The sequence below is a fragment of the Pinus tabuliformis genome, chromosome 8 (genome assembly GCF_031772625.1).
Source record: "Pinus tabuliformis cultivar Carrire ecotype Pingquan chromosome 8, CPIR1, whole genome shotgun sequence".
NCBI classification, from domain to species: domain Eukaryota; kingdom Viridiplantae; phylum Streptophyta; class Pinopsida; order Pinales; family Pinaceae; genus Pinus; species Pinus tabuliformis.
In genome coordinates, this window is record NC_142294.1 from 1,157,024,245 (window position 1) to 1,157,035,901 (window position 11,657).

Genomic DNA, 11,657 nt, shown 5'->3' on the forward strand with positions numbered 1-11,657 from the left:
GCTAAAAATGAAAAAATTCTTAAGTGATAGCAGAGGTGGAATAACAAAAGTTTTTATGTGCTAAGGAGAGTTGGATCTAAGTTACACTTAGGAAATGCAGTCAATTTTCCTTTATATACTATATGTCTTCATCTTGAAAACGCAGTATCGAAGAGGACAACTTCAGGACTTAAACCTGTTGGAGATGAGAAGGATGAAAAGGCATTACTAATTAGATGTAAAGGTGTAGTAGAACCTATACATCATTCATTTGATCTCTTAGAGCCTTCTTGTCGTCACCAACACATCGTATACCACTTTTTTTATCAATAGTATTTTGTGAGTGGACACTTTCAACCCTTGCACAGAGGATGGAAAAATTGTCATCCTTGTTCAAACTACCAACCTTATGTCCACTGATCCAATGAGACTAAATTTCTCTATATATTTTCACATTTGCCTGAGCAGTCCTTTGATGAAAGCACCAACCTACGTATGGGAAGTAAGATATGGTTCATGGTTAAAAGGTTATATATGCACAATATATGGTTCCATACAACACATATATAGCACAATTGTAACCCATATAAAGCTCATACACTTTATCCCAACAAAGATTATGGTTGAAACAACGTATAAACAGGGTATTGCAACGTATATGGAAATCCGCATGGAGATATGGTGGGTGGGGGCAGCCATGTGGTGGTCTCGCCGCCCACACATACAGCCTAATTTAAATCATGCTCCATAGGGTGGGGGAGTGCGGTCCCGTGGAGTACGGGCCCACTCCCCAATCAAAGTCAAACAGACATATATTTTATATATTTTTTGGACATACGGTTGGTAAATGGTTATGTAAAAATGGGGTTTGATAAATATAAACCATAATAATATTATAGTTAAGTCTACCCTCAAAATTATAAAAACCCATTTCTTAACCATTGCGAAGGAGGAGGTCAGTGGCACGAATTTCGAGACAAGGTGGTGGAACCCTGAGCACTGAGAAACACTGGTGGAACCTTGCTTGAGCAACATTTTTGCAGGAGGGTGATTTTGGTCTAGACTCAGAATTGGGCAAGTTTTATATGGATTTTACACCTCTCGGCGACGAGAATCCATTGGTGGTGTCAGTTTCTGCAACAGAGCTCTCCAATTTTCGAGCACTTTTCAGCATGGAGGTATAATGTTCCATTTTGTAAATTGATGAATGTAACTTCTTTTGATGCCATTTTTAATGAATGAAGGCCTCCCCATTGATCGAGCAAGGCCCGAAGATGTAGTCCAGGAGGGAAGAACTCCGTTATCAAGCTTCTTGTCTTCTTTTCATGCTTATGTGTTTCTTCTTCTTCTTATCACATGTGCACAATTAAGTTTCTCTTTGGTTAAGCTACAAACTGTTTATGTAATTATTTTCATGCATCTATAAACAAAAGATAACCTGGATCAGTGACAACAATTCAAAGGTATTTGAGGTTAAATTATTGGTAATAATATTTTCACCCAGTGGTATGGTTAATTCATAGATTTGGAATATGTGGATCTAAGAAATTTGAAGGGAAAACATTATTTGAAACTTTGTCGACATTTAAACTCCACAATCAATGATGCCTACAACATTCAAACATGCAATTGAACCTTCAATCATGTCTTTTGTCACCTAGAGGTAGGTCTATAAAAGCTACACCAATCCTATATGATTTATCACCAGAGTATAACCTTGTGGTATTGTGCATGAAACCTCTTGTAATCAAGGAGCATGATCATTACAAGCTTGAGAAGGGGGTATCAAAGAGTTTCCACTAAAGTGTATTGGGCATGTTTATGGAGTTATGTATCAGTAGGATGGAAGTATGTGTGGGTTTTGGACAAGTCTTCATATCATAAACTGAAATTACTACAGGGTTTGGCTAAGACACCTGAGGTTCTCTTTCAAAATACAATGTTTATCTCTCAATTTTCATGATCAAAACTCATTGTATTTCTTTGTCACTTTACAAATATGAGTTTTATCACAATTCTGAAAATAAAAAAATGTTAAAATTCATGTAAGAGTAATACGAATATGAAAGTTACTAGAAGTTTAATATATTATGAGGAAATTGAACAGTCATGGGGAAGGTGAAGAGTCACCTACCCATTTGTATAAATGTTTCCTCACACTTAGAGAGGTGGGGGATTTTAGAACTTGAGTCTCTTAGAATTGAGATACTTGTCAACACTTAGGTAGATTTCGGCACTCTTACTATTGGCAATTTCAGACTGAGTTGTGATGAGGCTAGGAACATATTTTGGAGAGAATATGAGCAACCCACCTTCCACTATTGGATTTTGATGGAGATGTGGTGCATGTACATGATATTGAAACATTATCCATCCTTATGCACTTTCATGGTAGTTGTAATGGCTAATCCAATACTTCTATTGTGTGTGCATGTTTTCTTTCATATGGGTTATATGTTGATGAACTAATTCGTGGCTTATCGCTCACACATTTTCTTGAATCTTTGTTGTTTCATTCCACACCTACAATGGTTATCAATGGTGAACTAATTCGTAATTAATTTCCATTTCTCTTTCACTCTTATATGTCATGGATGGTTTTGGCTAACTAACTCCTCTTAAGATATACTTAGTCTTATTATGGTGTTGTTGTATTCTAGTACCTTGTTCTTCAAGTTTATCGTTTGTAGGTTGATTTGTCCTCAGTCTTTGGGCATTTCACACTTTCACTCATAGTAACTTCTCTTCACTCGAAAGACAAGAGGAAACAAACATGGTGGTAGTCAAGCCCATATACTAGATGGGATTCCTATTCCAAAATATGTGAGGTATAATTGGGACTTAACACCTAGAAGATCCCCTTACTGTTGGTGCTACATTTTGCCTCATCAACAATTTTGGCACTAGCAGGAGGGATGATGACAAGCTAGCCCTATGGAGCCCTCATCTCAATTTTTTTATGTTAGATGGCTCTAGGTTCCCAAATCTCTATTTGGTGTTGTTTTCCTAGGAAAGTAGATATCATAATCCCCATAAAGATAATTAAACTATGTCAAAAAGTATTTTTGAAGGCCATGGTGAGATATTTTCATTTGAACATATCCTTCAATTCATTTAAAATTGTGTTTCTAATAATGTGTATCGTCAAGATGTCATACGCAAAAAATTTCACTCTCACATTTGAAGGTCACATCAATGCATGGTGTGAAACCTTACCAGCCATGTCTATCCATTCTATGGAACAATTCGTTGATGAGTTTCAATATTCTTTTGACGGGTATATTCCTAAGAAATTATTTAAAGAAATTAGTGAGCTTAGAATGAAATCGAATGAATCATTGGATGACTTTTCATATATATTTATCAATATTTATTATAGATTTCCTGAAAGAGATGTGGATTACGATCATTTGCACAAAACTTTTCCACAATTGGTTTACCTTTCTAAATATGAATTAAATAATGATAATCAATTATCAGATGATTCTATTGATCTGCAAGTTACCAATGCGATACAACTTATGCCAACTTTTGTAGTGCCAATTTTTCTCTCTTTTTTCGCATGTGATTCAAGCGTTATTTGAGACCTCAGAGGAGGAAATTATCACCTCCATCTTCATCACACAATGAAATGATCTCTTGTGCTAACAATGAATCTTTTTTATCAATGATCTAGGCAATCAAGAAATTTTAAATGAAGAAGAAAAAAGTTTTCTTATTTCTCAAATTGTGATAAATTTCTCAGAGGTGGGACAAGCCAAAATTGAGATTAGAAAACCATTTCTTCCTTATCATGCTCATGAAATTCAAGTTTATTATGTTAATCTTCCATTAGGAACCATCCCCGAATCTGCTCATGATATGTATGATCTGTGCTTTACCTCCTTTCTATGAACAAGACATTGTCTTGGATAATAGTGAGTGTTTGAATGGTTCGATAGAGCATAAAATGAATTTCGATTTTCTGATTTTTCAAGAAGACATGAATATGAAAACCTAGAGTTAGAATAAGATTTGATAGCAATCAAGTTTTCTTCAAGGGATTATTTTCATGTTCTTTCTTCCACAAATCATTACTCCTTGTACCCTAACTTGTTTCATGAATTTGTTACAATAAAATCCATCTTGAATCCTCTAGATTCTTATTTTCCTGAGTTAAATTGCAATCAAGGAAATAAGTTCTCACATTTGGAAAAGGAAAAGAATATAAATACTACCCATTTTTATTTTTATTTCCAATCCTCAACATGGGAAGAAGATAATTGCACCACTTATGACATTCATGAAATTCCTCCGGTTGATTCATCTCCTTTTACGATCCTTCAAGAAAGTTTCATTTTGGATGATTGGTTTGACAATATCAAAACACCTAATCAAACCCATTTATTTAACAATTGTCATCTTGTTGAAAATGATCTCATTGGTACATCTAATGATGGCTGCCCATATAAATTATTTTATCTTACCAAGCCACCAAAATTTGATTGTATAGCATTTGAAGGTTTAAATAATTGTTAGGAGAATGAGGCACTCCAACTATTGCTGATGGTTATCGAAAGATCTCAAGATCCTGATAGAATCTTTGAACTAGATCATATTAAGGATTTTTCACAAGAGTCCCTTTATAACACTATGTCACTTAATGATGCTCATCTTTGAGAGGTATTCAACATTTCCAGGTTTACCATTCTATATATCAAGATAGGATTGCAACTTGGTTAGAAGAATCCTTTCTAGAAAACTCTTCTGCGAGTAGGCTGGACCTTATCTCTCTTGTGTATGTTATAAAGGTAAACATATTTTCTTTTTCACATTGTTTTACATGGGTATTGATCGATGATATCTATGTGTTTGCAGGTTGGGAGAAACTCGAATAGATTCATTAGAATTTCGATTTCACATGAGCCCAATCTTCTATTAATTTTAACTAGGTTTAGGATTAGTTTATTTTGCTTGTACTAGAGTAGTTTTCCATGCGTTTTTATTTCATAGCTAGTTGTATTCCTTGCATTTTTTTTTTCTTTCACATGTAGTTCCAAATTTTTTTCAAATTTAGTTAGCTCCAATGCATTTTTCTTTTTATTTTCTAGTTAGCTATGTTTCTTTGAATTGATTTTTTAGTTGGATTTACTTTTTGCATTGCATTGCTCATTCAATTTTTTCATTTATCTTTGTTCCTTGGCATTAATTTTTTCTCTTTCATTACGTTGCATTCCTCCTTTATTATTTCATTTAGCATTATTCCTAGCATTCATTTTCTTTAAACTTGTATATAAATAAAAATCTAAAAGAGATTCTTGTACCCACCTTGCCCAAATGCTAAAATCCCATAAGTGTTTGTGTGTGGTTGTGATGGTTGCTCCAAGAGGAAATCACTTGAAGACCCTAGTTTCGAACTATGTCTAGAACATTTTTTCATGAGTCTAACCTTTTAGTGAGGAAAATACGAGTCAATACACATGGGGAACTCCGTTGAGTTCATAAGACCTACATCTATAACTAGAATTTTATTTCTGGTCTCGTCTTGAATGTTTGATTTTGTGTGTTTACTTTCCACCTATGAGTTGTAGAGGTAACATGGAAATATGGCATGAGGGAAAACCCAAGTCAGAAAATATCTAAGTTTATATAAAACAAGGAACAACCTCTCTACCCATAAAATCAGTCACAAATCAATTAGGATCCCTCATTTTCCTTGGTGCAAAGAACGCTCAAATAATGCAAAATTGCATGTAAATAAAAAATCAAATAAAATGGTAAAGCCATGAGAAAGGCTTCCTGCACAAATAGGTGTTGCAAGCAACTTAGCGGGGGATATGGATGCTCAGCGGCAGTGAAGAAATTCTTGTGATTTATTGAGTGACTATGTCGAGGCTATGGATGCTCTCTAATAGTAAAGCAATACTTGTGACTTATTGAGTGACTTCGTCAGGGCTACGGACTCTTGATGGAAATGGAGAAAATCCAAAAATGAAATTTATGTTTTTCAAATCATAATCCCTTTTTCATGTAATCTATGTCATTCTTGAAGAATTATGCATGTGAACTCTTGGTTTGGTGTCCAAGGACTAACATGACCTAACTATGAGATAAACAAATGACATATCTATAAATGGCTAAGTAGCTGAAAGAAATACCTACAATATCAGTTCCATACCTCCTCACATCATTATTAAGACTCTATCCTTTCATGGGATGAAGGAAAATATGTTGGATTCTACCAATGGTTTACCAATTGTTGTAACATCTACAACACCCCCAAAATTTTCATCATGTACATTTAAAATTTTGGGTCCCCCTTTTCTTTTTAAATTTTCATGGATGTTTTCATTATATATAAAATCTTTAATTAACTAATCATCACTAAATGCATGCCCACAAATGAATCATGGCCAGACATGCTCTTCTGTTTGTTTGTGGTATATGCGTTATATTTTTGTTCTTCATTCTTTCCTTCCTAGACTTATATAAAAGCTGGAACTTGTGTTTACAGTTGAACATCAATTTCCATATGCGGAGGATGCTTTAAGGGGTTTATAAAACATATAATACACATCCACCCTATACTCATTCATGTATTTGCATGTCGAAGGTTTGGAAAGTGTTACAATCAAACTAGAAAGAATTCCATTATTAGGCATTATTTCCTGAAAGGATAGATTGATAAAACATTTAGTTTTTACTATGATTACTAAATGTGTGGAATAATGAAGTGGCTCAATCATGAATCTCAACATAAAGGAATTACTATAGAGATGGATCTCTATAGTCATATGCATTAAATGGACACAATGATATGCTTGACGCCATGATTTTGAAAGAGAAAGAAAGCAAGGCGTGACAACTTATATTTTTAAGGATAAATAGATTTTTATTAGAAATAAAGAACATACAAACATCTACATCTTCTTATGATACATCATGGTAGCCATGGTCCCATGTTTGGACAATTTTTAACCACCACAGTTCCCACAATGCCTTTCCTGGATAATAAACAATAACTATTAGATGGATCCCAGGGAATTCCCCACTTGATTATCAAGGATCGTCTTTGTCACACTCTAGCATGTGTTATTGCTCTTATAAGATGAAATGTTGACAATCAAAATGTTGAAATAAGTGTAATATTTTTAAGAAAAAACATTTCAGGGAAGCCATAATGATTTCCTTGAATAAATCTTCCAACAACCCAACTAATTAGAAGGAAATCTTTCATCTTATCAGTACAAAACTATTATAAGGTTCAAGGTTTCAAGCTATGGACCTCAATGGGGCTTAAATTGAAGATGAGGAGAATATGAGCACTGATGATAGAGAATCTACATATAATCAAAATATTCACCTCTTTTTAACCTTTTTAGGAGATACTATTTATGCATACAATCAAGCTTATGATGAATTCATGAGGTGACTATGCTTGACTCTGTTGAGATTAAGGATATTCCACCTATTAAGAAGTCAATTGTAGTTGACAATAAAACCCCCAAATACCTTTCTTTGCATGGTTCATTTGAAAGCAATAATACACAAACTTACCATTGTTACAAGGAGGATGACTTACAACTGAAAGATGGAAAGTGTATTTCAAACCCTAATCCACTTCTTTTTTTCTTCGCAAGTTGTTGGAATATGATGGTCCCTCATCGATAATGTACCCAAGGAAGCTTTTTTTCAAGTGATATTCACATTTTTACATCTTCAAATCAATTAGAACTGAGGTCAGAGGGGATTTGCTTTAAGAATATTGATTATGTTCTTGAAGATACTTCTGGAAATACTAATATCATATTAGTAGAGATTAAAATGGATGTGCATATTGCAGTTCCTAGGAACCTTGACAAAGACACCTTGAAGAAGCTTTGCATTGAAAATTATCCAGAATTGACATCATTTCCATTGTTTAAGTAGGATTAGTAGCTACAAACATAATTTCAACAGATTTGGTTAGAGGAGGAATTATGCTACAAAAGATATCATATTTGGTGTTTATTCCATAACTGCAATGCTGCAAGGTGTGGGACAGCTAGAAGATGTTGTAAATCTAACAATGGGATGAAATAGTCACAATGTTATTATTGAAAAATGTTATGGTGCTCCAAAACTAACAAAGAATGGTGTCACTGTGGCAAAAGTATTGAGTTCAGTTGCAATTTAAAGAAATAATGTTGGTGCAACTCTTATGAAGCAAGTTTCCAATTCTATAAATGATGTTGTAGGAGATGGCACTACATGTTCTACCATCCTCATTTCTGCAATATTCACAAAAGGCTGTAAGTTAGCTGCCGCTAGGATGAACACCTTGGAATTGAGATGAGACATTTCCATGGAAGTTGATGCGTGACACATTTTGAAAAGGACAACAATGGTGATAAGTAAATCCAAGGAAATTACATAGGTAGGCATCATATTAGCAAATGGTGAAAGGAAAATTTGTGAAAATATTTCCAAAGAAATGGAAAAAGTTGGAAAGGAGGGAGTCATAACTATTGCAGATTGGAAGACCTTATATAATGAATTAGAGGTTGTTGAAGGCATGAAGCTAGACAAGGGTTATTTATCCCTTTATTTTATCACAAATGAAAAGGCTCAAAATGGAGAATTAGAGAATCCTCTGATTTTGATGCACCAAAAGTAAATTTCAAATTTGAATCCAGTTGTTTAAGAAATGAATTTGACCTTGGAAAAGCAAAGAGCTCTTATGATTGTTTCTAAGGATGTAGGAAGTGATGCACTAGAAACCTTAATTCTAAATAAATTTCGTGCTAGGGTCAAGGCATGTGCATTCAAAGCTATAGGGTTTGGAGAAAATATAAAAACTAACTTGGAGAATCTTGTTGTACTTACTGGTGGTCAAATGATTATAGAATATCTTGGCATGAAGCTTGAAAAGGTTGTAGCCGATATGTTTGGTTCCATAAAGAAGATAAATGTATTGAAGGATAACCCTATTATTCTTGATGGACGTATTGATAAAAATGATATATAAGAAATGTGTGAGTAGATTCAAGCTACATTGCAAAGGAGCAAGGCTCTTAGCATTGCATCACAAAGGGAAATTCCTTTTAGTGCTTCATTGCAAAGAAGGAAGGCTCATAACACTACATTGCAAAGGAAGATGGCTCTCAATGTCACAATGCATAAAAGGGGAATATAATAGAAATGTTTCAAATTCCCAACCCTTTAATTCCAAAGATCACAATATTGAATGATTGTGCATGTCAAGACATTAAAATTATTGGCTCTAAGTTCTGGCTCGACTTCTACTTAGGTAGCTTGATGATTGTGTGAAAATATTGCATCTTGATATGCATGGATGTATTCTTGAAAGAAACGACCAACATAATTCATGGAAGATTTGAGGATGGGATTGAGAACATTGATATTGGTGGGATAGAGATGATCAGGGAAACTACCAAAAACCACAAAGATGTGCGGGTGGTTGTTGATTTCATAGACTATTCTTCCCTTCTAAGATATTTTCAAGGTGAAAAGGGAGTTTTTCAGATCATATCAATTTGGATCGATTTCTTGAATATGGTTGGAAATTATCTGAATTTGTTGAAGTTGAGGATTTGTCTCCAACAAAGTCTCAAAAATTTAAAATTTCTTGCCCAAATGCACCTTATTATGAAATTTTTATTGTCAATATTCAAGGGAATGCTCAATCTAGCTATCAATTATATGAACCACGTTTTTCCAAAGTATTTCTTCCATTTGCTGTATCATTTTAATTTTAATTTGTCAAAATAGAAGACTCATCTTGAGGTCCTATCTTGAATTCATTGGAGCTATTATCTACAATGTCTTGAAGGACTTGCTCAAGCATTGGACATATTTATTGGCAAAGATGGGGGTTCCAGACTATAAAGTTTTGGATTTACTAGTTAGTTCTATGCTAAATATGCACGTAAAACCTAAGAAATCCTTGATATGACATTTTATTTTTTGTATTGTGTTGATGTGGATCACATTTGATGAAGCTAGGTACAATAACTTTATTGATCTTCAAGACAAACCCCATCAAAATTTGTGCAAGAGGAGAGATTTGGTTACTATTTGCAAACATGAATTGGACACCTTGAAAATAACTATTATATATGAGGCACTATCACCTTCTAAAATCAATTTTGTTCAACTGAATGGGAAGAAGGAGTTCAGAGATGACGAGTTTATGGAATACTACAAGTTAGATATTAAATTAAAGAATTTCTACACATTATTAAGAACTCATCGATATTTCTTATGATTTCTGATAGAAAAGGAACAATATTATCTTTGCATCCCATTATCAATGGTGCACATTCTGCAATCATGTTGAAAAAAAAGAATGCCCTCATTGAATGCATATGAACTGATCTGACTGAAGCAAAAATTGTACTGAACACAATGATGATAATGTTTTCTATGTACTGTGAAAGGAAGTTTGAGGTTGAGCTAGTTGATATCATAAACCTAGATGAAAAATTAGTTGTATAAATGAGCCTCTCCATTTGGAATTTTGAGATTGATTTACCTTACATTCATAGGTTGATTGGTGTTCCTCTCAAAATAATTGAGGTTATAAGCCTATTGGAAAAATTGTAGCTGTCTGCACAAAGTCAAAATTCCAAGATTCTGATATTTGTTCCACCAACTAGAAGTGATATTCTCCACAACTGTGATATAATAGAGGATGTTTATATTTCCTATGTGTGTAAAAACACTTGTATCATATCAACAACTTTATAAGATCATAGATTTCCATGGACGAATTCATAGAAGTACTAACATGGATATTATGCTTTTATGAAGAGAAATCTTATATGGTGAATGGAAAGGATGTCATTTTGGATATTTTTGGATCCAATATTGTTAAATAAAGAAATCCCTAAATAAAATTAGCTTAAAATAACATAATTCTTAGGTGACAGTAGAGGTGGAATAGTAGAAGTTTCTTCTATTTTGAGGAGAGTTGAATCTAAGTTACACTTAGGAAATGGAGTTAATTTGCATTTACATACAATGTCTTCATCTTGAAAAAGTAACATCAAAGAGGAAAATTTTGGGATTTGAATCTGTTGGAGATGAGAAATTTGAAAGGTACAACAAAACCTATATAATGTTCATATGATCACTTGGAGTCATCTTCTCATCACCAATACTTCAGATGCAACTTCTTTGATTAGTATTAAGAGTCCTTTGTGAGTGGATACTTTCACCCCTTGCACAATGGATGGACACATTTCTATCCTTAGTCAAACCACCAACCTTATGTACACACATCCAATGGAACTTAGTTTATTTGTATATTTTCACATTTACCTAAGGAATCCTGTGATGAAAGCACTAACCAAACCTCTAGTTCATCATGCTAGTTTAAATCAAAGCCAATATCATACTGTAATTAAAAACAAAGGCTACGTTTCTTATTTGGATGATATGGTAAAGTTAAAGGTGATCACATGTCTTATAGTGAAAAATATTTGGGGATTGAGCATGGTAACAACTTTGAAAAATGTTAAATTGAAATATGTGACAACAATTCAAAGGGCACCGAGGTTAAATTTTTGGAAATAAGCTCTATAGTTATTTGTATGGTTAATTTAGAGATTTGGCATATGTTGGCCTGAGAAATTTGATGGGAAAACATGCATTGTAACTTTTCTAGAATTTAAACTCCATAATGAATTATGCCTACA

General features: G+C 33.7%; 1 pseudogene; it reads left to right on the forward strand.

The window, feature by feature from the left end:
- Positions 1-8,644: 8,644 nt before the first annotated feature.
- LOC149239442 (phenylalanine--tRNA ligase beta subunit, cytoplasmic pseudogene) lies at positions 8,645-10,838 on the forward strand (annotated as a pseudogene).
- Positions 10,839-11,657: the final 819 nt, after the last annotated feature.